The sequence below is a fragment of the Drosophila subpulchrella genome, chromosome 2R (assembly GCF_014743375.2).
Source record: "Drosophila subpulchrella strain 33 F10 #4 breed RU33 chromosome 2R, RU_Dsub_v1.1 Primary Assembly, whole genome shotgun sequence".
NCBI lineage: Eukaryota > Metazoa > Arthropoda > Insecta > Diptera > Drosophilidae > Drosophila > Drosophila subpulchrella.
In genome coordinates this window covers 2,882,794-2,905,827 of record NC_050611.1, presented here as the reverse complement: position 1 = coordinate 2,905,827, position 23,034 = coordinate 2,882,794, and the positions used below count along the sequence as shown (strand labels likewise).

The window sequence follows — 23,034 nt, the reverse complement described above, 5'->3', positions numbered from 1 at the left end:
GGCGCACCGCACCTCGTGATTTATGCTATGCATTCAAATGCATTTTTTTCGGGGTGGCTATGCTCGGCCGATCCGAATGGCAGCAGCCATAAATATGTCAATATAAGCAGTCCGACAACAGCCGCAGCAATAACGGAGAACAACGAAAACATTTCAATAAAAATCAAAATCAAAATCAATAGCGCAAAGCCAAAAAACCGAAAAAAAGTAAACAAAATTCGGAATCATTCACCGGACGCTATCAATTTTTATAAGCCTTTGTTGTTGCAAGGGTGCGGGGATTGGGGATTGAGTAATCGGTTATCCAGGCTCTGCCATCGACCATGTCATTGCCAGCCAGTTTTTGTTTTTATATCAGTTTTGTGGCCTTTTTTTGTTCGGCTTCTCGTGTGTGCTTTGTTTTTGGCCTGCCCAGGTGTGCTGCAACACACGAACCCACAAAACGGAACAGACCCAATTTTGTTGCATGACTATGACACTGTTGAAGGTGCCCCATGCCCGTGCCCCAGCAGCCGCCCCGAGCCACCAGCCATACCACACAGCTATATGGCGCATGACTCAGGTTCAAGTTGCCGCACAATCAAAATCGCCCGGGTGTCTGTCAGCCAACTCAAATCAGCCCGCTCGTTCGGGCCATGTAGATGTAATATGCCGCATATTGGGCTCACCTGAAATATGCAAAAGATCCGCCGGAGAGGAAATTGCGGGGGGCTGGGTCCATGGAGAGGAAAATGGATTGGCCTCACAGGCAGCACTGAGCCACCAAAAAGTCAATCTAGAAAAAGCTGAGGAAGCATCAATATATAATCAAGAACAGTGAACATTCTTAGAAAGTCAACTTGCTACATTTTTGTTTTTAAAAATTCTTCATTTTTATGAAGTTTATATTTTGAAAAGAATGTTTAGGATTTGTCAAAGTGTTTCTTTAAGATTAAAAAAAAAATTTATATATAAACGGACTCATACTTATATTTTTTCATTATTATAATTAAAATGTTTAAATATGATTTGTAAAATATGTAAAGTTGGATTTTGAAATACGACATTTTAGTATTTTTCAATTTAAATGAGAATTCTTTACCTCGAGCGCCTACTGTACTCTGTCGGCCTGACCCACATCTGATTAATAAAACAAAATTGCTAACTAAATCAAGGCAAATTGGCCGAAAAGAAGCACATACAAAAACAAAACAAGCTCGAGCGATTTGAAGGCGGCAAAGCGGGGTAACCTACATGGCCAACTGACTGAATGAGTGTCAAAGCTATTTTGCGCTAATTGCCTTTTACGATTATTTTCACATTTGGCCAACACACAAAGCCAACTTGGACTCCTCCAAGTAACCCAGGGTGACCCCTCCCCTCCTCTAACTACCCTACTCGTACTCCCATTAAGCCATTCTTCTTGGCCCGAATGCTCGTGGCTCTTCCTGCAGGCCAAAAACACTTACAAGCACGCATGAATACATGGAGAAAAAATAATTAGGCACTAGGTCAACACACCAAGCAAGTCACACAATATATTATTGTTAGTCTTACACTTTTCTTGAGTTTAATAAAACCATTTTTATACCCTTGCAGAGGGTATATTGATTTCAGTCAGAAGTTTGCAACGCAGTGAAGGAGACGTTTCCGACCCCATAAAGTATATATATTCTTAATCAGCATGACTAGACGAGTCGATCTAGCCATGTCCGTCTGTCCGTCTGTCCGTCTGTCCGTCCGTTTCTACGCAAACGAGTCTCTCAGTTTTAAAGCTATCGGACTGAAACTTTCCCAAAAGTCTTATATCTGTTGCAGGTAGTATATAAGTCGGAACCAGCCGGATCGGACAACTATATCTTATAGCTCCCATAGGAATAATCGGACAAAAAAATGAAAAAAAATTATATCTTTGGTGTTTTTTAGCATATAAACTCCTAAGCTTGGAAATAACAATTTTTAAATAATTTTGAATTTTGAATTAAATTTTATCGAAATCGGACGACTATATCATATAGCTGCCATAGGAACAATCGGAAAATTTGTGCAAAAATAATATGAAAAAAATTATAGCTTCGGTGTTTTTCAACATATAACCTCCAACGCTTGGAAATAACATTTTTTAATTAGTTCTGAATTTCGAATTTAATTTTATCAAAATCGGACGACTATATCATATAGCTGCCATAGGAACGATCGGAAAATTGATAGGAAAATAATATGAAACAAATTATAGCTTCGGTGTTTTGTAACATATAACCTCCTACGCTTGGAAATAACATTTCTTAATTAGTTCTGAATTTCGAATTTAATTTTATCAAAATCGGACGACTATATCATATAGCTGCCATAGGAACGATCGGAAAATTGGTAGGAAAATAATATGAAACAAATTATAGCTTCGGTGTTTTTTGACATATTATCTTATACTATTGGGAATATCATTTTTTGTGTTTTTAAATTTAATAATTATAGCTGCAAGGGTATATAAGCTTCGGCTTGCCGAAGCTAACTTCCTTTCTTGTTTTAATTTTTTTCAAAAGGATATTACACACTAAACATGATAAATAAATGTTGCATAAATGAATCTATAATTTTTCGGAGCTCATGTTAAGAGTGTTAGAAATAGTAAGCTTATCCGAAATTAAGATATTTCTTAAATTATTAAACATACATTTTTTTGAATAGCTTATCTCAATTTTTCTTTGTGTACACTAAGAGAAAGAAATGGGTGAGGTAGGGAGGAGAAGATTTAAGCCAAGAGGTTGAGGTGGGGCATGCACGAATGCGTCGCATTACACACACAGATACTCACGCTCACATAGAAGACCACAGATATGTCTCTGCATCCATGGCACGCAACATATTCGCTTATTAAATTGAATTAAATTTTTCGTACGTTTTATTTGCGGCCCGCGACGTGAGAGAGTTATGCGGATCGGGTCGAAATGGGGAGGGAAAAATGTGGCTAGGAAGTGGGGTTCGAAGATGGGGGAAAACACAAAACACACTCTAATAACCACTACAAGGACCGAATGCCATTCCAGCTCAACTTTTGGTTATTACGCTCAATTATGGCTAACGGGTCAAAGAGCAAAGAGAGTGGGCCCAAATAACTCATCCGCCATGCGACAATAGGAAAGCCATAATAATTTTTACTTCTGGGGGCGCATGACCCATTAACTAAATAAAATACAAATTAATAATGAGCTGACTTTTTGGTTTGAGGCGAAATTAACTCGGCTATGAAGTACTTAACGCTTAAATAGGTACTAATTAAATTTCAGTTAGTGGGGTTTATCAAAATAAATAGAAGCCACATGTGCAACAACATATTAAAGCTTGGCTGGGGATATTTGACTTATGTTTAGACTTTGTTAAAAATTAAATGATTTAATGGCTTTTAAAATATTATGTATATAAATTCACATTTATGCGCTTTACTTAACAAAGAAAACATTTGATAAATGTTTATAATAAATCATTCAGAACATTTCTGGCTAACAACAGAATTGTTCTTAAACATCACGAGCTTAAAAAACTAATAAGATGTACTTCCTACCACAAATCCATGGTAATAAATCCCCCTCCTCTCACGGGGTATGTTTAATAAATTAATTACCTTTTAAGCAGCCACAGACAAGCGATTTTCAGCATTGGCCTTTTGCTGGTGTGCAAATAGTTAATCATGCAGGCAACTCAGGTGGGAGATTGCTGTCTCATCTGGTGGCTGTCTATCGCATGTCTAAAAATAAATAGATATAGACAAAGCGAAGAAGAATCTGAAAACAGCATCAAGAACAAAAGGCAAACATGTTTTCCAGGCAATCTTAATCGGTAATTGTCTGGCGAGCACTTGGCGCTTAATTGCCAACTCAGAGCCCGATTGCCGAGTAACTTTGCTGGATTGATGTAACTATTAGACAATAAAATAACTTTGGAGTTGGAGAACTTACCTGTCGGGGGGAGGGGTGGGGTGGCTTGGGCCAATGTCAAGGCACGATCGTCATTATCGGAAGGCCGGCAAGGTCAATGAAGTCATCGCAGATCCAGCTGCAAAGATTTTAACAAGCTTAATGGTCCGAGTCAGAGATGTTAATCAAAGTCAATAATATACAAACTATATGACCAACCATTTTAGGCACTATAATTAGTTATCTAAACGGATGAATATTACCCAAAATGCAAGCCCACATTCTATAAACATTTAACACCAAGTAGTTTAATTTTCTACAAGTCTATTATTTATTTAAATATCGTAGTCTAGGCTTAATATATATCTTTCTTCTCACATAACTCTTTTCTCCACTAAACACACATCATTAAATCCCATAATTAAGACTCGTTTTCGGCTTGGGAATGTGTGCCAACATTTTAGGACAACTGTTCGCAGTGCGCCATAAGTCCGAGATCCATAAATACCATCCGCCATTCAGAGATATATTAAGCTGCGGCTCATGTCGGATCAAGTTGAAGGCGATCATTATTATTTAGAAGATCGCCAAGGTCAGTGAAGTCATCTGCGCGGTTCTGCGAAGGGGAGCCCCGGCTTCTAGCGGTCTTAATGGTCCATAAGCATTCCCAATATAAGTTTCTCTTTTCCCGTTGATTTTTATCGCAGCCAGTTAATGGACATTTCAATTGCACGTTCGGGGCGTGAGTGGGGGCGTGACCGGGGCTCTGTCAAGGAAGTGCAGCCGCGATTGAGCAATCAGTATTATAATTGATTGCGGCTCAAAAGTTTCGAGTGTGAGAAAACAAAGGAAAAACGGCTCACTGGGGAAAGTTGGGAAATGGTATGATTGACTGGAAAAGAATGCAGCACGTGTCCGCGTCGTCTGACAGATGCCTGAGCATAAATAACAAATTGATTGGGCAAATAAACACATTTACCATTCGTCGTGACCGACTGTTTGAACCAATGCAATCAATATGTAAATTGGCTAATAAAGCCCATGGCCAGAACGGCGGTCCAACCATATAGCGCAGATGATCATGATAATGATCGGCGAGACAATTATCAGCTTATCCCACGTCTGGCCAGAACATAAGCTAAGAGCTCTAAGCCAAGGTTGCTTATGTTATAACTTCTATCTTTTTTTTTGGTCAGGCGGGCAAACAAACACAATCTTTGTTTGCCGTAAGCCGAAGAAGCTGCAAACTGACGATATTAGTCAAAGTTAAATAACTCGCTGTTGTGGATTTTTCACTTTCATCACGCTTGACGCTATAATTAAGCGAATGCGTAATATTTGCACAGTTTCTCTCCCCATTTATGTTCGATGATTTGCCAAAAAATGTGGCCGAGGTAGCCCCTTGAGGGTCAAGTGCATGAAATTCGGAATGTTACGCGATCGGACCACCAATCCGACATCTTGGCCCGATAATCACGATGATAATGCAATGTAAATCGTAATTAAAAGCAACAGTTGAGGGGCGGGCAGATGCGCAGTGTGCCTCGGTTGTTAGCCAACTTGTGTTCTAGACCATGTTTTGTGTGCATTTGAAATTAATTTATGCCAGCATTCGTTCCGAGACATGACGAGCACCAACTGCAGGAACTTCGACTCCGCGGAACTCAGTCTGGAGCCCAGACTCTGACTCAACTTGCACTGCCGGCTCAAGTTCGACTCCGAGTCGGAGTCGGAGTTGGAGTTAGTTGGTCGCATACATAAATAAATTAAAATTGCTAATGGCCTGCGGCCAGAGGAGAGAACTCTCTTCCCCGCTGCAACGCCCATAATTAAAAGCAGCAAGAAGTACAACGCCAAAAAAGCACAATAAAACCATGACCAGCTCAAGGGGAACAGGAGTGTTGCTTCTAGTTGGGAAAACCGAAGATTGAAATGCCCTAATGTGATCGGGATATCCTGAGATAACTATGGGAAATGGGATATTATTCACATTTTAAAAAATTCTGCTAAAATCGTCTTTTGCGGGCCTCTATAATGTTAGGAATTATATCAGATTCTCACTGTTTTACTAAAGCATGGCAATAATTATTATTTTTGGTCTATGATGCCCTTTCCAAAACACCTAAAAAAACAGGTTTTTAATATTAAGGTACTAAAGGGTAATAAGATTCCTAAGGAACACTGTATAAATATAAAGTGGATCTGATTTTAAAATCAGTTAATATGATTCGAGTCCCAACAAAATTTCACAGATAAAACAAATTAGAATGATAGAACTAAATATATGTGTTTTGAATTTAAAATGTTTTAGCAAATATTTGAATTTAATGTTAAAACAAAATGATGAATACAAACCCTATTAAATTGCATATACCATTAATTAAATCTAAGAAGAAGATATTTCATACGATGTTAGTTATATTAACTTAAATCATTTTATCAAAAAAAATAAATTCAAATTAAAATCGAAGTATAAAAACTTTAAATTAATTAAACTTGATACTTCCATATTTAACATTAGTATAAATCGTAAAGATATCCTAGACTCTAGCACAAGAAATATTTAAATTAAATATGAAACTCTGGAACTTCCAACATTTTGTTTACAGAGTAGAGTTATAAATTTCTATTCAATTGATGATACCTTCGGCAAGGGTAAATAAAACCTAAAACGGGGTTCAGGGAACGATCTCAAAGCGTAGAGTCCCGGCATAAATCAATCAATTTATCGTCCGCAGGAGCAAGAGAAGAAGACTGCCACTTCCTACTCATCCGGCAACTTATTGCGGAGGAATACCCCTCCATTTCTAAGCGAGTGGGTGCAACGAACCCGCTCACTCACCTTTAAGCCAAGTTGCGGGTGCCGGCGGCTCTCCCCCGCAACCAAGCTTGTTTGCATACGAAGAAGACATCGCCCCAGAAGTTCCCTGGAAAATTGCAACTTTGCCACAAATAACCCAAGCAAATCTCCAGCCACTTGCCACCGCCACCGCCCGAACTCCTCCCTGGTGGCCAACCGTAATTTGCTGTCTCTGCAGTTAAATGGAACTTTCCTCGTAATGTTCTATAATTCATTGCCGCTGGAGAAGTTTAGCCGAAATGGAAAAACATGGACATAAGTCAGCGACGGCGACATGGAAAGAAATCTGGCTTAAATATGTGCGGAATAAAAAAGCCAACTGCGCCTGGCGAAAATAATAATTTCTCCATTCTATTATGATGGCCAAGACAGGCTTGGGTTCAGCAAGTTCTCGAGCTGCATGCAAAAAAGATCGGGCTGCAACTTCAGGGGAGCGGCCTGGAAAATTGGCAATTGAAGTGCCAGCCATGTAATTAACACTTGGCAGCTGACACAGCGGCAATTCCAGCACGACCTCTTAATACTTTTGGCCTTCTATGCGGATTTCTTTTTCTGGGCCATTATCAATTGGCAGCCAAGAATTTCTTGGGGCGAAGCCATCGAAATGATTCCAATTATCCAGGGCGCATAAATGTTTCTCCGAAGCTTAGCTGATGGCGGATTTGCCTAACCAAATACTTGGAATAAAGATGGAGAAATTAGTTGTGGCTAACAATAGTTGGGGATGAAATTCGTAATAAAATCATATTAGTACAAACAAAGTAAGTTCAAGTATAAGGCCAAAGTTTTATCACGTTTTGAATAACCTACATCAATTGGTACTATTTTAACGAGTACCCCAGTTAGTATCAACATACATAAATATGTACTTCCTTATTCATTTAAATAGATTTTATTTTATCACTCCGTTTTATAAAAGATTAATATGAAAATCTGGCAAGCCATTTAAAAGGAAATTGTGTAGGTACAAAAAAGTCCTTTTAACTGGGCTGATTACTTAGTATCAGAAACACGTTTGATTGTTCGTGTCACATCTTGGGATAAAGCACGTATCATTCACTTCAGATTAAAGCTGCTATTTTTTTGAGGATTCTCTGGATCCCTGTGATGGACAAACCATATATTTAATGGCCTATTAAAGCCTTCGTTGTGTTCCCAGAAGTTGGCCAAATTGATGAAAGGCTTTCCATCACAGCTGTCCATATGTATATATTATATATTATATATATATAATATATATTTGCAAGACAGGCCTTTTAAATAAGCTGATTATTCACAATCAGAAACATTTTTGATTGTTCGTGTTTTAAAGTTATTTAATATCTTCAGATAAAGTACTTTCCATTCACTTCAGAGATCTGCAAATCAAAGCTGCTATTTTTTGAGGATTCTCTGGATCCCTGTGATGGACAAACATTGTGTTTGATGGCTTATTAAAGCCACCGTCGGGTTCCCAGAAGAAGGCCAAATTGATGAAAGACTTTCCATCACAGCTGTCCATATGTATCTATTATATATTATATATATATAATATATATTTACAAGACAGGCCTTTTAATTAAGCTTATTACTCACTATCAGAAACATTTTTGATTATTCGTGTTTTAAAGTTATTTAATATCTTCAGATAAAGTACTATTCATTCACTTCAGAGATCTGCAAATCAAAGCTGCTATTTTTTGAGGATTCTCTGGATCCCTGTGATGGACAAACAATGTGTTTGATGGCTTATTAAAGCCACCGTCGGGTTCCCAGAAGAAGGCCAAATTGATGAAAGGCTTTCCATCACAGCTGTCCACTAAAACGCTGACAACACACACTCACATGGCGGCGATGCATCAAGTTTAAGGCTTAATCGATACCACTTACCCCTGCCACCCCTCCCCGGGCGCCCAAAAGCGATGCAATCGCAGTTCTTAGTGCTCTTTTTCTGCACTTCTTTTCCACGCTTCGCTTGTGTCGACAGCAGCTTTTCATTAGACAATTTCCCAGGGGGATGGGGCCGAGAGGGGGGCAGCAGATTTTCATTATGTCGAGTCGACACTAACAACAACTTTTACTTCCACGCTATCTCCTTCTCACTCGACGCTAGCGTGTGGTACATTGTTAGCTTAATTGTTGTTGTTGTTCTGGCTGTTAGAATGTGCGCATTATTGAGTTACGTGCTTGGCGGCACAGGAGCAGCAGCAACAGCAGCAACAACCAGCAACATCAGCAACAACCAGCAACAATTGCAGCCAGCAGTTGCAACTTGGCACGTTTCTATTATTTAACTGTCAGCACAGCATCCCCGCTAAATAGTAACAACAACGCCGAGAGTTTCAGCAACAACGCTCCACTAATTGCCCGACAAAAATGTCTCGCACTTAACATTGGTCTTCTTCATTTGCCAACACTTAATCGGCGGCTAAAATAAGCGGAAATCTGTTGCCACCAATCCGCAGGCGTGGCCGGGTCTTGATCTCTGGCTCCGAGGGCCCTAAACCCTAATTCAAACCTTAGACAGGCGACACCTACGACAAATGCATCAAAAGTTGCCGCCGTAAAACCCACGCTCGCTAATAAAAAAATAAAAATAAAATGCACAGCGAAAAAAGGGGTTATTAAAATAAACATAGTTTCTGTTGAAAAATTATTTTCATAAATACAAGTATTTAAAATATATTTTTAAAAATGGTTGAAAGATTCAATATTTTTAAAATACTAAGAGATTTGCATTTGAACACCTACTTCTCTGTATTTGTAATCATTTTAAGGTTGTTCTGCATTATTTGTAAAATGTTTCAATCATTTTAATTTGGCCATATTTAATTTGAATAAATAAAACATTTTTCTCTGCACCAAAAAGGCTCACAAAAAAACAGGCACAGCTGACATGCATATTAAGCATTTGATAAAGGCACTACCCCGCTTTTAATTCCCCTTTAAATTATGCAACCACTGGGATCTCCCATCAGATAAAAACTGCAGTTGCGGGCTTAAAGCGATCACAATTTCCGAGGTTATTCATCTCAAAAACAACAACGAGTCGGCTTACTCTTACGCTGATTGCAGATTTTGTATCTGTTCATTATTCTGATTGAAGGCGGCCAATGAAAGTTTTTATCCTGGCCCGCCCACGCTCGATTTCTTGCCGCTGCACTCTATGTGTCTCCCTTGCTCCTCGGCTGCTGTTTGCACTTAGTAGCTCTCGCTCTTATTAATTGGAAGTGCATAAGTGGGGACAGTGCGGTACGAAAATGTAGCCCATTACTTTTGGGATCTTGAAGAGTCGCCTCCCAAAGGAAGCAAACGATCAGATTGATAATACTAAAAGGGTCGGAAGAAATAGTAACCATTAGATCTTAAGTTCTAACTACACACAAAAATACCAATACTGATAGTTACGTTACAGTAAAAAAGGTTACCAACTTATAAAAATAGTGATAAGAGTGAGAGTGGTTACTATTTGTTGGTAAAACTACCATAAAATAGTAAGTTGTGTTTTTTTTATTGTTGGGAGAGTAACTATTTCATTGGTCAAACTATTATTTATAAGAGTAAATTTTGCTTAAAAGTTGTTTGTGTATAGGGGCAGAAACTGTCTATAGGAAGACAATAAAATGAAATGTTATATTTTTATAAATATTTCAGTGCTATAAAATCTTTGTATGCTTCATTTACGACTACCATAAAATAGTAAGTTGTGTATATATTGTTGTTGGGGGAGTAACTATTTCGTTTTTCAAATTGACAGTTTGATGGGTTGGGACCATTCAACAATTACATTGGTAAATTCTACCTAAATTTTGATTGTGTATGAAGGCAGAAATTGTCTAAAGGAAGATAATAAACTACAATGCGATATTATTATTAATATTTAAGACCTATTCATCTTCGTATGCTTCATATTACAGTAATTTATGTTCAGTCAGCTCTATTCCCCATCATAATGGGTTCATTTAACGACACATCTTTGCCCCCAAACAGACTTCAATCGTCACTGTACAACTAAGTCATTAAACTGAAATTATGTTTATGCAACGCACTGCATGCCCATATGAATGGGTGAATATCTTGATGGCTTTTCGACGACATAACGGTAATTGCTTCCCGGTTTAAATAATTGAAGTCCCACGTGGGTTGGTTTCTTTTTTCTTTATTTTTTTTTTGTTCAACCCTTTTTTCAACGAATCGGCAAGAGAAATTTATTAATTATTTATTGCTGCAATCTCGACGGCGTTCGGTTTTCGGCGATTCGTCGCCATTGTTCGCTGCAGTCAAAGAGATTTCTCTATGAGCCAAGGCAAGGTCACCGCTATGAGCTTTAAACTTAACGGTCGCCTCAGATACTTTTGCTTTGCATCTGTTGAATGTATACTCGTATAAGTCTTTACAATAATACACGGGCACGAAGTCAGGGCGCACAATTCGATTCAAGGCTTGAACCGAGGAGAGCTATGCAAATAGAGCTGGCGAACCCAATAAATAGGTATTGTGGGACAGGGGGGGGGAGGTCGGATAGGGGGGATAATACAGGGGGGCAGGGGGCGTGGCAAGGGCAGGGGTGGGCTGGCAGAAGGCGCCCACGCGCACTTATCAAACCGCTTTTGTTCGACGAGCGCTTTTTGTTCGCTTTAAACAACTGTGACAACTTCTTTAATCAAAATCGTTTTCAAAGACCGGGGCGTGGCCCTCCCCACCCCCCTCGTATAGCCCCCTCCCTTCTGGCCAAATGTGTGTGGGCCAACTTTTGTCTCATTACAATTTTGACGCTCTGCCTGACAACATTTGATTTCTTGTTTCTACGCGAGTGCGTAAATCTTTGTGCTTATGTCATTTAGTTTAATGGGAATAGCAAATAATTTGATTCCGAATCTGGCCCGCTGTCTGTCGATCTGTTCGATTATAATTATAGGCTCAACTTTATTGCCAGCCTGACAACTGCTGAAAGTTTGATGGGCTCAATAGGAAATAATTTATATATGTTTGGGGCTAAACCCAGAGGCACAGGTGAATAATTGACAGATTTAAGTGACAGCAAATTAATTTGTTAGTTTAATAATTAGGTAGTTATTACAATAATAACTTTTATGTTACTATCAATTTAAATACACTATACAATTAAATTAAATAATATTGAAAAATAAAACAGTATTTATTATTAAGTTTTAGATTAAGGAAACTGCCATTACAAATATTATAAAACAGATATAAAGTGTTCTTTATTTGGCTAAAAAAATGTGTCTTCATTTATAATTGTACAATTAATTATTTAAATGAATATTAAATTATATTGATCATAAAAAAAAAGTTATGAATTGTATGTTTAACTTCTGCAATCAATCTAATAGTTGTCCTTTTCTCTAGAAATCGCTCATGGGAGATTACCAGTAATATTTTCACCTTAAGTCCAGCCATTTATTTCCTCTCTGTCTTAATATTTATAACTTTTTCTCTCCACCTTCTAAATCGCCACAAAGGGGCATTCAACTTGCCAGTAACTGTTTCGGCTAATCTATCCATCCCCACCCATTTCTTCCTCTCATTTACATTTGTTAAACTAATTTCGGTTCCCTCGTTCAGCATGCTGACCTTATGGCAAATATCACGTTGTTGTTGCCCCCTAAATTTTCTTGCCATTTTTCGTATTGTTGTATTATTTTTTCTTGACAAATTTGCTGGCCACAAGCGTGAACGACAAATGACGGACCGAACTGGACTGTGGGGGACATTGACGTTGACGCAGGCCGATTGTTTGGAATCAAAAAGCGTGTGAATCAAAACAGAATACAAAAAATCCAAATTATTTCATTTTTTTTTTGGTTTGTCGGCTTGGAATGGTCTACAAAATTAAGCTTTTGTGACGGTCTGCTTTGGCGGCTCGATGTATTATTATTGACAGCGATTTGCGTTGATTTGGTGACCATGAAGTGGCAGCGCTCTTGGGTTCAATAAGCTTTTGTTTTGGCTAATTTATGCAGTGCGGTGGGGGAAAATGGCAAAGCAACAGCCTGAATGAAATTAAACGAACTGGAGTTAAGTGCAGGAAAGTTCTTTAATTAAATTTCCAATTTAAAGAACTTGACGCCTTCCAAGGAGGCGTGGCCATGGGGATACAGAAGGCGCCAAGTTTTCATTAAGGAATCGCCGTGGCGACGTCTAGACCTGCAAAAGATGATCAGATCGCACCTGACCAGACTGAGACTAGAAATTAATGCGGCAAACTCGTTTCCGCTGCTCTAGTGTTGGGTATGCGCCACCTGTTGCTCAAATGTGGGAACAAAGTGAAATGGTTGGGAAATTTATAATTATCTGATACCATTTTGATGTTGCTAAACATGTGAGATGAATAGTAATTATTGAAAATATTGTACAATATAATGAAAGGAACTTTTCGTTATCACTGTTAAAAAATATTGCCAATCGGCAAATTAGAACACCTATAATTTGTTACTCATGAAACATATTTTGCTTTCATATAAAATATTTACAATGTAAAATTCTATAAATTATTTACCTTAAACTTTATAAAAATATCTACAAAATAGACTTAATTCTCCATAGCATAAGATCAGCTTTTATAAATTCACAAAAAACTCTATTAAATATAACAAGGGTTTTTTGTGTTGTTTTTATTGGTTGGTCTAGTATGTTTATTGCGACTTAAACCTTATACTCGTATTAAAAATAAAGCGCAATAACAAACGCACTTAAGTCAAATTTCGTAATTTCTTTGACAAGTTTCAACTTTCTGCTGGCTTTATTACTGCCAAATTTGATTACTCAATTTGTCATGCCAAGCCCACTTTCCAATGGCTTGCTGTCAAGTTCACTTATTAACTTTCGGCAGACAATTCCACTTCAAGTACTTTGTGCCACTAAACCAGAATTATATTTTCGGAGCCACCGCCGAAGGGAAAAAATTGTTTTTAGTAATGTTCACTTAATAAAAACATAAAACATTTAGTCCGGCCATTATAAATCAGTTTCTTTTCGACCGCCGTTGTTAAAACAAATTACACATAAATGTTGTTAATGCTTATCTGGGATTTCTATCTATTTGCAGGTAAGTGCGAGCCGAGAGACCGAAGGGCAGGTGACCCCATAAACCCAAATAGAATCGTGGCACGCGTGAGTAACAAAAGCCCAAATGGCCAACAAAAGTGGTGGGGAGAGATAAATCTCGGGGCGGGGTCGGGATTCACTTTCTCTGCTTTAATTGCGACCAGCTTAATTTTGATGCGTGCGCGATTTAAATTCAGGAAAGAAATCCTCGTCGCTCTGGCACTTCCAGCACTTTTGCCGGGTTTTCAGACATGTCGGCGGCATTGCACGTACCAAAAATGTGGGAAAGAGTTCGGGAACGGAGGAAACCCGAGGAGCAGAACATTTAAGCGGCTTAACCCACTTCCGCGCCACATTATCGTCGACGGCATGAGCATCATTACCATTGTTGTCGCTGCAGCCTGTGCTCTTGCTTTTGCGACCGGCTTACCTTTTTTAATTTCCTTCAATTACACCGCACTTGTCACACGCACACAGAGAAAGAAAATATTACCGAAAGTTGTTGGCCATTTGGTAATATTTCGTAACAGCTTTGAATAGCAGAGGAAAAGAGTTTTTGAATGTGGCACTTGATCTAAGAATGCCGCACAGACACAATTATTCTGACTTAAGCCAAGACGAAGGATATCTTTTCTTTTTATTATAAGGATGATTTTTTAAAGATATAAGAATACATTCTTTAAATTGCCTTGAAAGTGTTTAAGAACCTATTTAACTCATTGCATGGTAAATACTTTTTTCAAAAGTGTTCAGTGCTCGCAAAAGATTTCAGTTCTTCTCCATATATTTTTACGCGGTATAAGACCAACAAAATTCCCCCTCTTATTCATTAGCCGCAAGGCAGCTTTCTTTCTAATTAGAGACGTGAATCATATGTTGTGGGAAACGCTCCAGAATCAAGCTAATGACGTAACGTGGCTGGCAAGTTGGCAAGTTGCAATGAAAGTTGCATCACAGTTGCATTGGAGTAACAAAGGAAAGTTGGCCTTTCTAAATGCCGCAAATGTTATGTAGAATAGAGGCTGCCAAGTGGAATTGCCATTGCAATTGATGCGCCACAAGCTTGGCAGGCCGAGCAGCCAGCGAACACAAAACCAATTTAAAAGCCCCAAAACAGGCAGACTCCAGACTGATAAAGCCGGGCCAAAAGATGGCAAAAAGCATCGAGAAAATGGGCAGCAAACCGCAGCGGCAGAGGAGCATAGCAGCAGCTTTTGTAATGGACATGACTACAAAATGCCAGGCAGTAAAAACAAATGAAGCCAAGTCGAATGCAGGGGTCTGGGGTCTGGGCATGGCTAATGCAATGGCAACGGCTATGGCTATACTACAGACTTGGCTTTGGCTTTGGCTTTGGCTAACTAAGACCCGTAACCCTCTCGCTCCGATGCCAACTTAGACGCTGACCGGGCGCACTTTCAGTTTTCAAATGGCCAAGACAACGGCAGCAGCAGATAACAAGAAAGTTGCTCTGACTTGCGAGTGAAGATCGATCTGGGAATACTCTTTTGGGAAAGTAAAATATTAAGAAATATGTTGACACCTTACCTTCGATCTATCAAGTGGTATTTAAAAAAATATTTGTCGGTGTTTTTTGCTTTAATAATTATTTTGTAATATAGCACTTACATTTATTGGGATTTCCCAAATAAATTTCAACAAAACTGAAGTTATATTTAATGATCAATATTTAAAGAGCCCTTATTAATCAATTTCGACAGGTAAAACAATGTTGGTCCAAACATCCTCCTTTTACCCTGAAGATGAGCCCCTGCTTTGAGGACCCCTTTCCGTTTGTTTAGCCAGAATCTCAAGGCAAACAAAATGTGTTATCATATTTCAAACGCAAACATCGTTAGACCCATCCCGTAAGTGCCCCGTCATAGTCCAATCAGCCTGGAATACCCGAACTGCAACCAATTTAAAGTCCCTCGCCCTGCCCCGTGATCCCTTTCCCTTTTCGCTGGCCAAACATTATGAGCAAGTCGTAAATACCCTTTTTGGTAGTTACTGCAGGCGGGCCAAGCTCGATTCGCTTTTATGGCAAAGTCAAATAGGAAAACAAAATAGAAGTTAATCTAATAACAAAGATTGAGCGCAATAATTTTAGCGATTGGCAGCGCAGATTTACCATGGCCAAGAGCTAGGAGCAGGAACAAAAGTAAAACCGTCTCGCGGTAAAAGGGAGCGTCCTATGTTTCTGGTCTTGGCAGACCGAAGCTGCAATTGCCGGCCAAGACGCAGAGCGTGGCCAAAGTCTCGTTAGCGTTTTGGGCCCTGTCTTTGGACGTGGCTTTAACTTTGGCTTTGGCTTCGGCTTCGGCAAGTGCAGCTGCTGCCACTTTTGCTGCCGGAGACGCTTTGGCTGCTCGGCTCGTTCGTTGCACTTGCCGCCTCCCGTATCTGCACTCCAGCCCAGATAGCGTATCTAATGGATACATTTTAGTGCATACACCGAACGTATCTAATCGGGTAAACGTTTTATTAAATTACGTTAGACTAAGCTTTGTTCGGACTGCCCAAGGAGTGGGTGGTGTGGTATGGTTGGGGGGGACCTTGGCTGGGCTGCCCAACTGGTTTGGTTTAGTTATCTCGCTGAATTTGCCTATTTGACCTTGCCCAGATGCCAGCGCCGATGACTCCAAGTTCAAGGTTAAATGTCTGAGTTCTCCTTATGCGATTTAAAATTCTAACAATTATTTTAAATATTTTAGCCTGTATGTCATATAGATACATTATTGTCATCCTTTCGGGTGTACTAGTAAAACCAGCATAGATTATACATACTTTTCTTGATATTGAATGAATTACAAAATACTTTATACTAAACTTTTTAAAATCCCTATCTCTAATGATCTCTGCATGGCCAAGAAAAATTCCGCAATGGAGACCAATATTTTGAAAACTATTTCTGTGCTCAGCAGCAACCAAAAATCAAAAAATTCTTCCTGGAAAATTGTTGTGAACTTTGGCAAACAGGAGTGTCCGGGCTGACAAAAAGCCCAACAAACAAAGCCAGAAACCGGGGACAAAAGCCAGGACCAAATAGCAAAACATTATTTGAACGCTCTCATGCTAGAACTCGTATTTTGCCCCGCTGGCATTTAGATAAGTTCAATGTGCTGACTTTGAGATCAGCAGAAAACAAATATAAATAGACCAGAAGTTGTCAGGCGAAGAAGAACAATTGCATGCTGGCACAGCCTGCCGAAGACCCACAAATGAAACTGAAATTGAAAACGAAATCAAAACATGCATATGGATGCCGGGTCCACAATTCGAGAGGAGTTTTTGCCAGGAAGCCACACATAAACTGGGGGAAGTTCGGGGCAGGGCGGCACGACATTGCCATTGCTTCCATGCAAATAAGCAAATGAGCAAACAAATAGCAGGAGCGAACGGGTCAGCGAAAAAGGGGCAGGAGCTGGGGGCGTTGGGAATGGGTTATTATCGTAGCTGCTGCTAAAAAGAGCATGGGGTGCACTCAAAAAAATGAATATAAATTGGGGCATTTTTAAACAGCAAAATCGGGTTTGGAAGAGCCAAAAAAATTATGGAAAAATTAAATGTGGCTGTGAACCATGCAGAATTTAAATGAGTTTATACAGAAAAACATTTGAAATCATTTTATACTTTTCCGAACTCTGTTTTATTTAAATAAATGGATTGACATTTTTAATAAAATAAATTTAACTGCACAATTAATTCCGCATGTTGAACAATTATTAAAAAGGAAGCACTATAAATGTACCACACAAGCATTACCATTTTTTGGTACAACCACCACTCTGAACACTTTTGGGGGAACTTTATGATGGCTTTTTGTATGATGGCTTTTCAATTTATTACAAAATCTTTCCTTACTTAAGAAGTATAAATATTTTGATAACTTTTAATAAATGCTATTAATTGTTGTTCCTTACAATTTTTAAGCAATTATTTGACTCCTCTGAACTAACCTAACTGCTCTAAATCGGCAAAGGAATATTCCTCCAAGTGCAGTCAAGAAAAAGGACAAAAAGCGTTTGAGTGCGAGCGAGTCAAGAAATAATTGCTGCATTTTTTGTGCATATAGTATACGTTTTGTTCTTCCCTCCTTGAGAAGAACAATTGAAGTCAAGCCCCATTGCATTTTAACTGCCGGCGAAAAGAGAGTCGAGTCGAGGGTCGCTCCTTGATTTGTTTGCTCGGGGCGAAAAGCTGGAGACAGCGACTCCTCCGACCATTTGGGCTGCCCTTTTTAGCCTGCAGCATGAATTTATTTGTTTTGAAATTGTAACTTTTGCACTCATCCGCATCCGCAACTGCAACTGCAACTGCATCAGCAGCAGCCACTTCATCGACAGCAGCAACATCCAGAGCATCCACATCATCATGGTGATCATCATCATCGTTGCCAGTGATTGGCTTCTTCCCTTTTTCCACTGCTGATTGTGCGGTTTCGATAAGAATGCAACTGCAGTTGCACTCGGTAGCTTTATCTCCTCAAAGGGAAAACTGCAAAAGGGTTAAGGCACACACACTCATATGTGACAGCGATAAATTAGCAAAAGGAAAAGGAAGTGCATGACTGCCAAAATGTCAATTGGGGGCTAAGAAAAAGTGAATAAAGAAAGCCAGGGAAATGAGAGCTCAGGGGGCGGCGGACAAATGGGGAAAAGCCTTAAGAACAGTCAGCGAATTTTCACTTTATCCGGCGGAGAAATTAAAATGGGAAATGCAGGAGCAAACGTCGCTGGTGAAATGCTCTGCGAAGGGATTTAAATGCGAGTTTCAATTGATTGCATTTTCTTATCGTTCGCTGTGATTGTTCCCACTTTTCTGTTTGCCAGCTTAGCTTGAGGTGACGTACACAGAGAGAAATATGTGAAAAAAGAAAATATTTGTATAGTATAATTGATGGTAACCAAAAGAAAAAAGAAAAAAGTTTTTTTTAATGGTGTGAAAAACCAGAGTTTAATAATCCTGAAAATATAATATTACATGGTGCCTAAAATGTAAAGTATTGGTAATGCCAAGATTATTTAAGGTACAACGCAAAGCTTATAGCCATCGTTTAATATAATTTGTCCAATACTTTCTGAAACCCATAACGTACAAATACCTTATTATTATTTTTTTTAAAATTTACAGTCATTTAAAGAATGAATAAAAAACCAGTGCTGCCATTAAAAAAAGAACAGGTGTGAAATAAAACGGAAAAAGAACCAGTCATTTAATATTAAAACGCAAAAAGCAGGATACAGGTAAAGATTTCCTGAAAACTGTATATAAACAGAGATTCTCTGGGTATATCTTACAGAAAAATAAAACGCCTGTCCTGAAAGAAGAAGATATGACAGCTCTATAAAGAACGCACATCCTTTCGTACTAATTCTATTATTATTATTATTTATAATTTATATTAAATTTAAAAAAGACTTAAATCATCTTGTTTTATAGATTTCCTCGAGGGTATTTTCTAACAGCCATGTCTTTCAAGGAAACTTTTTTCGATTCCCAGAGCATTTGAAAGTCGCTGAAAGCCACTTATAGGTTTTAGATTTGTTTTCCTCCGCTTGCAATTTTCTCCCAATATTTCGCTGCTCGCGATGCTCCCAAACGTGAGCGCGTGCAGAACCGCCGATCTTGAAGGGGGATTGTGGCGGGGATATAGTCGGGATGTCGGGATGTCGGGATATAGCCGGGATATAGTGCGGGTGGTGGCGGAGGGGGAGTCGAACAATGAGTCGCACCGAGGAGCATACATTACAAAGATTGCTGCCGCTTCTTCTGCCGCTGCAACTCTGCTGGTTCTTCGTTTTGGCAGCAACTTTTACTTATTGCTTTGGCTCTGAGCCGTGTTTATTTCAATCTTTTTGTGTGTGGTGCTGGGCCCGGGCTTTGGGTGTTTCGCTGCTTTTGTTTTCTTTTAATGTGCCAGAAGTCGGGGCCGTGTTCTGCTGCGAATTCGTGAAACGTGATGCCGAAAGTCGTTTCTTCGCCTGTGTTTTTTTCATTTTTCCCCTGTTTTTTCGGGGTTTTCCTCTGGTTTTCTTGTTGATTTTGGTGGAGCTGCCCTTGGTTGTGTTGTTGTTTCGTTTGCCGTCTGTATGTAGGATGCGGATGCTGTGCATGTTTGCTCGCATTTGAATATGGAATCCACCGCTCCGCCAGTTGACTTTAGTGCCTCTGGCTGGGAGCCGTCATCCTTGTTAAGCGGATCCATAACAGGGCATTGTTTCAGCCAGTTTCAGTCGCTGCTGCCAGTTGAACTTGCAGCCCTATTAAGGCGCGATATAGAAATAGGGAGCTACAGAGATCGCTCGTACGCTCTCCAGAAAAATGATCAAACAATACATTTTATTACTAAAATATGAAAAACTATACATTTATTTCCAAAAATGTTTATTTAAAAAAAAAAAGGTATTTAAAAAGTTATTTTCTTGTTAGGATCTTACTTTTTTGCTATCAGTATATCATTATTATTGAAAGGTTTAAACGTTATACATTTATTTAAAAGATGTCAATAGATATTATTAAATATATTGATCTTTATCTCTCTTTTACTTTTTACTAAAATATTGTTTCCGATATTGTTTCCAAACTGCAAGTAGTAAAGTATCTCAAATACTTGCCATTTTAATGTAACACTAAATTTTTGTATAAGAACTTTAAGCGCTAGTTATAGTTTTGCAATAAAGTGGGAGCCAGAATATTATTCACTTGGCCAGTCCTTACTGTATCTAAGTTGCTTAGAACCGAAAGTCGCCTGAGAACTTTTCACCCATGGCCATAAGTGAACCGAAAACGAAAGCCAAATTGGCAACTTTCAGCCATTCCTGTCGCCGCCGTAGAGAATGAAAAATGTCCGCGTTTCTCGCCCTAATTGGTGGCGAAACGTTTGTCGCACCAAATAAATAATGATAATGGCACCCGGAGCGTGAAGTCGCGGGTTCGATTTCGATTCCTTCCACCGGCAGCATTTCTATATCCACTTCTACTTCTGGTTCTGGTTCTATATTTGCTTTGACTCCAACTGAGGCCATTGACTGGCAAAACGCTTGCTGATTGATTGACGCTGCCTTTGGAGCTGCTAACAATTTCATTGCTGTTGTTTTCGGAGGTGGTGCTGGTGGTTACTGGTGGTTATTGGTGGTTTGGCGGATAGTGGTGGCCACGTCCCCGTTTGCCTTCGCGTTGTAATGTAATTAATTGCTTTCCAACCTGTGTCCAAATCACAAAAGGGCAGTCAACAGTTCCAGCGGCAAAGTGGGTCAGATGTTCACTTGATGAATGTATGTACGCACAGTGGTGGTGCTAGGGAGTGCGGGCTGTACAGGTGGTACAGGTGGTGCCACAGGTAGTGGCAGATGCGAGGATAGGCAGCCGAAGAATGCAAGTTGAGCTGTCAGTCGGGGAATACCTGAGTTATGAAAATGAAGCTGCTGGCGAGGGTTGAGTCTACATAATTCGGGAAGTACAAATAAGGAAGAAAAGGTAATAGTCAATATAAAGGAATAATGATGGCACCTGGTTAGACATCACCTTCCAAAAAACATGATTTCCAGACGCTTATTAAATGATCAATACTGAAAAATAAATAAGACTCTTAGGAATCACCCTCTTATCTGCTTAAATAATTAAACACTTGCTAATTGAATCATGTGATATTGCAAAATAGAACAATTTCTTTAGATAAAATATTTATAATATTACTTAAAATATTTTAGATAATTTGTAAAGTACTTATAATAATAATAATATTTTATATATTCAAGAACTAAATGAGAAATACTTTCAAAAACGAAAATCTATTAAGTGTAATAAGTTCTTATCTAAAACCTCTTTAACTACACTCGCTTGGCCGCTGCAGTTGCCAAGTTCAGTGAACCGCCGCACAAACTAACTTTTCGTATGAATCAAACGCTAAAACATCAATCAAAGCCAAATTAAGCGTAAAATCGGAGGAGCCTGGGCCAGTCGGCAGTCAAATATAAGGCAAAGTAGGGAAAGATGGAGCAGAAAAGCCGGGGAGTAGGGGGAGTGCACAGGGGTTAGGCCCGCACGGCGGAGTCGCCATTCAGGGAAGACCCGGCCCGCATCTGCAGCGGGGCAATCAATCAACGGGCGGACAAGCTTTCCAAAGAAAGGCAGCGAGCGGCGAGAAAAAACGCTTAAAAACTGAAATAAAAACCGAAACAGAAACGGAAAATAAGACAGCGACAAAAGTGCAGACTTCGGAGTCGCTGAAGCCTAACAAAAGTTGCAGCTAATTTTAGATCGCAGTCTCAGCCAGCGCTTCATTTGCATGAGTGAGTGGGGCCGGGTGGTGCGGAGTGGTTGAGTGGTGCGCGATGATCTGCAGTGTGTGGGTTGCTCGCAGAATTGGCGCACGCACAAAGGCGAACAAAAGCCTGGAGATTTATTTTAGCTGTCTGCTCGCCGTGTGTGTTATGCAAATCTTCCGACAGTTTCCTGATAAATCCCTTATACCGTTATGGCCGATTTCCACAAATTTGATAAGGCCCGAAACGAAAGACTCAGGCAACGAACTTGCGCTGATAAGAACAATCTCTCGCCTCTCGCCTTTCAGAATTTCCTCCGCCCCTTCTCGATACCTCTTCAATCCCTCCTGCATTCTTTTTTCACTTTTGTATATGTTTTCTTTTTATTATGCAGCACTACGTGCTCCGCATGCTTAAAGCAAAATCAAATCTTTTCCTATGCATTTCCCACACGCCTGTGCATGTGCATTTTTAATTTAGACAGCCCGGCTGGAAAGAAATTAAAAAACAATATTTAATCAACGCACATAATCTGCATTTTAAACACGGACTTCAAAGGCCCTTCGATATGGGTGTTGACCATTTAACGCGCCCAGCGAAAAACAAAACTTTGTTAGATTTTTATCGACCTTTTCTTCGTTTTTATGCCCTCGCTGACGGACTTCCTTGAAATCCGCCAGAGTTTTCGGTCTTGTTAATCCTTTGACGTGATGTCTGTTCATAATTTGTGCTCATATTTCATGCTTTGCCTTTTTTATGGCTCTTTTGATGGCTTTGGCCTTGCGGCATTTTGAAAGGTTTTGGATGCCAGAGCGATTGAATATTCTAAAGTTTACTTGTCGTAAATCATGTCTGTGACAGTTTCTCTCCCAGCCGCTCCCTCCTTTCTCGCGGAAATCTTCTGATCTTAGCATGCATTACAGGCCAAGTTCATTGCCTCGACTAAGTTTCGGCGGAGGTGCTCCCA

At 39.5% G+C, this 23,034-nt stretch overlaps 1 protein-coding gene across 2 annotated transcripts in view; it reads left to right on the top strand.

Annotated features, from left to right (window-relative positions):
- LOC119549902 overlaps window positions 1-23,034 on the top strand; it is a 90,106-nt gene that overhangs the window by 57,186 nt on the left and 9,886 nt on the right. The window lies entirely within an intron of this gene.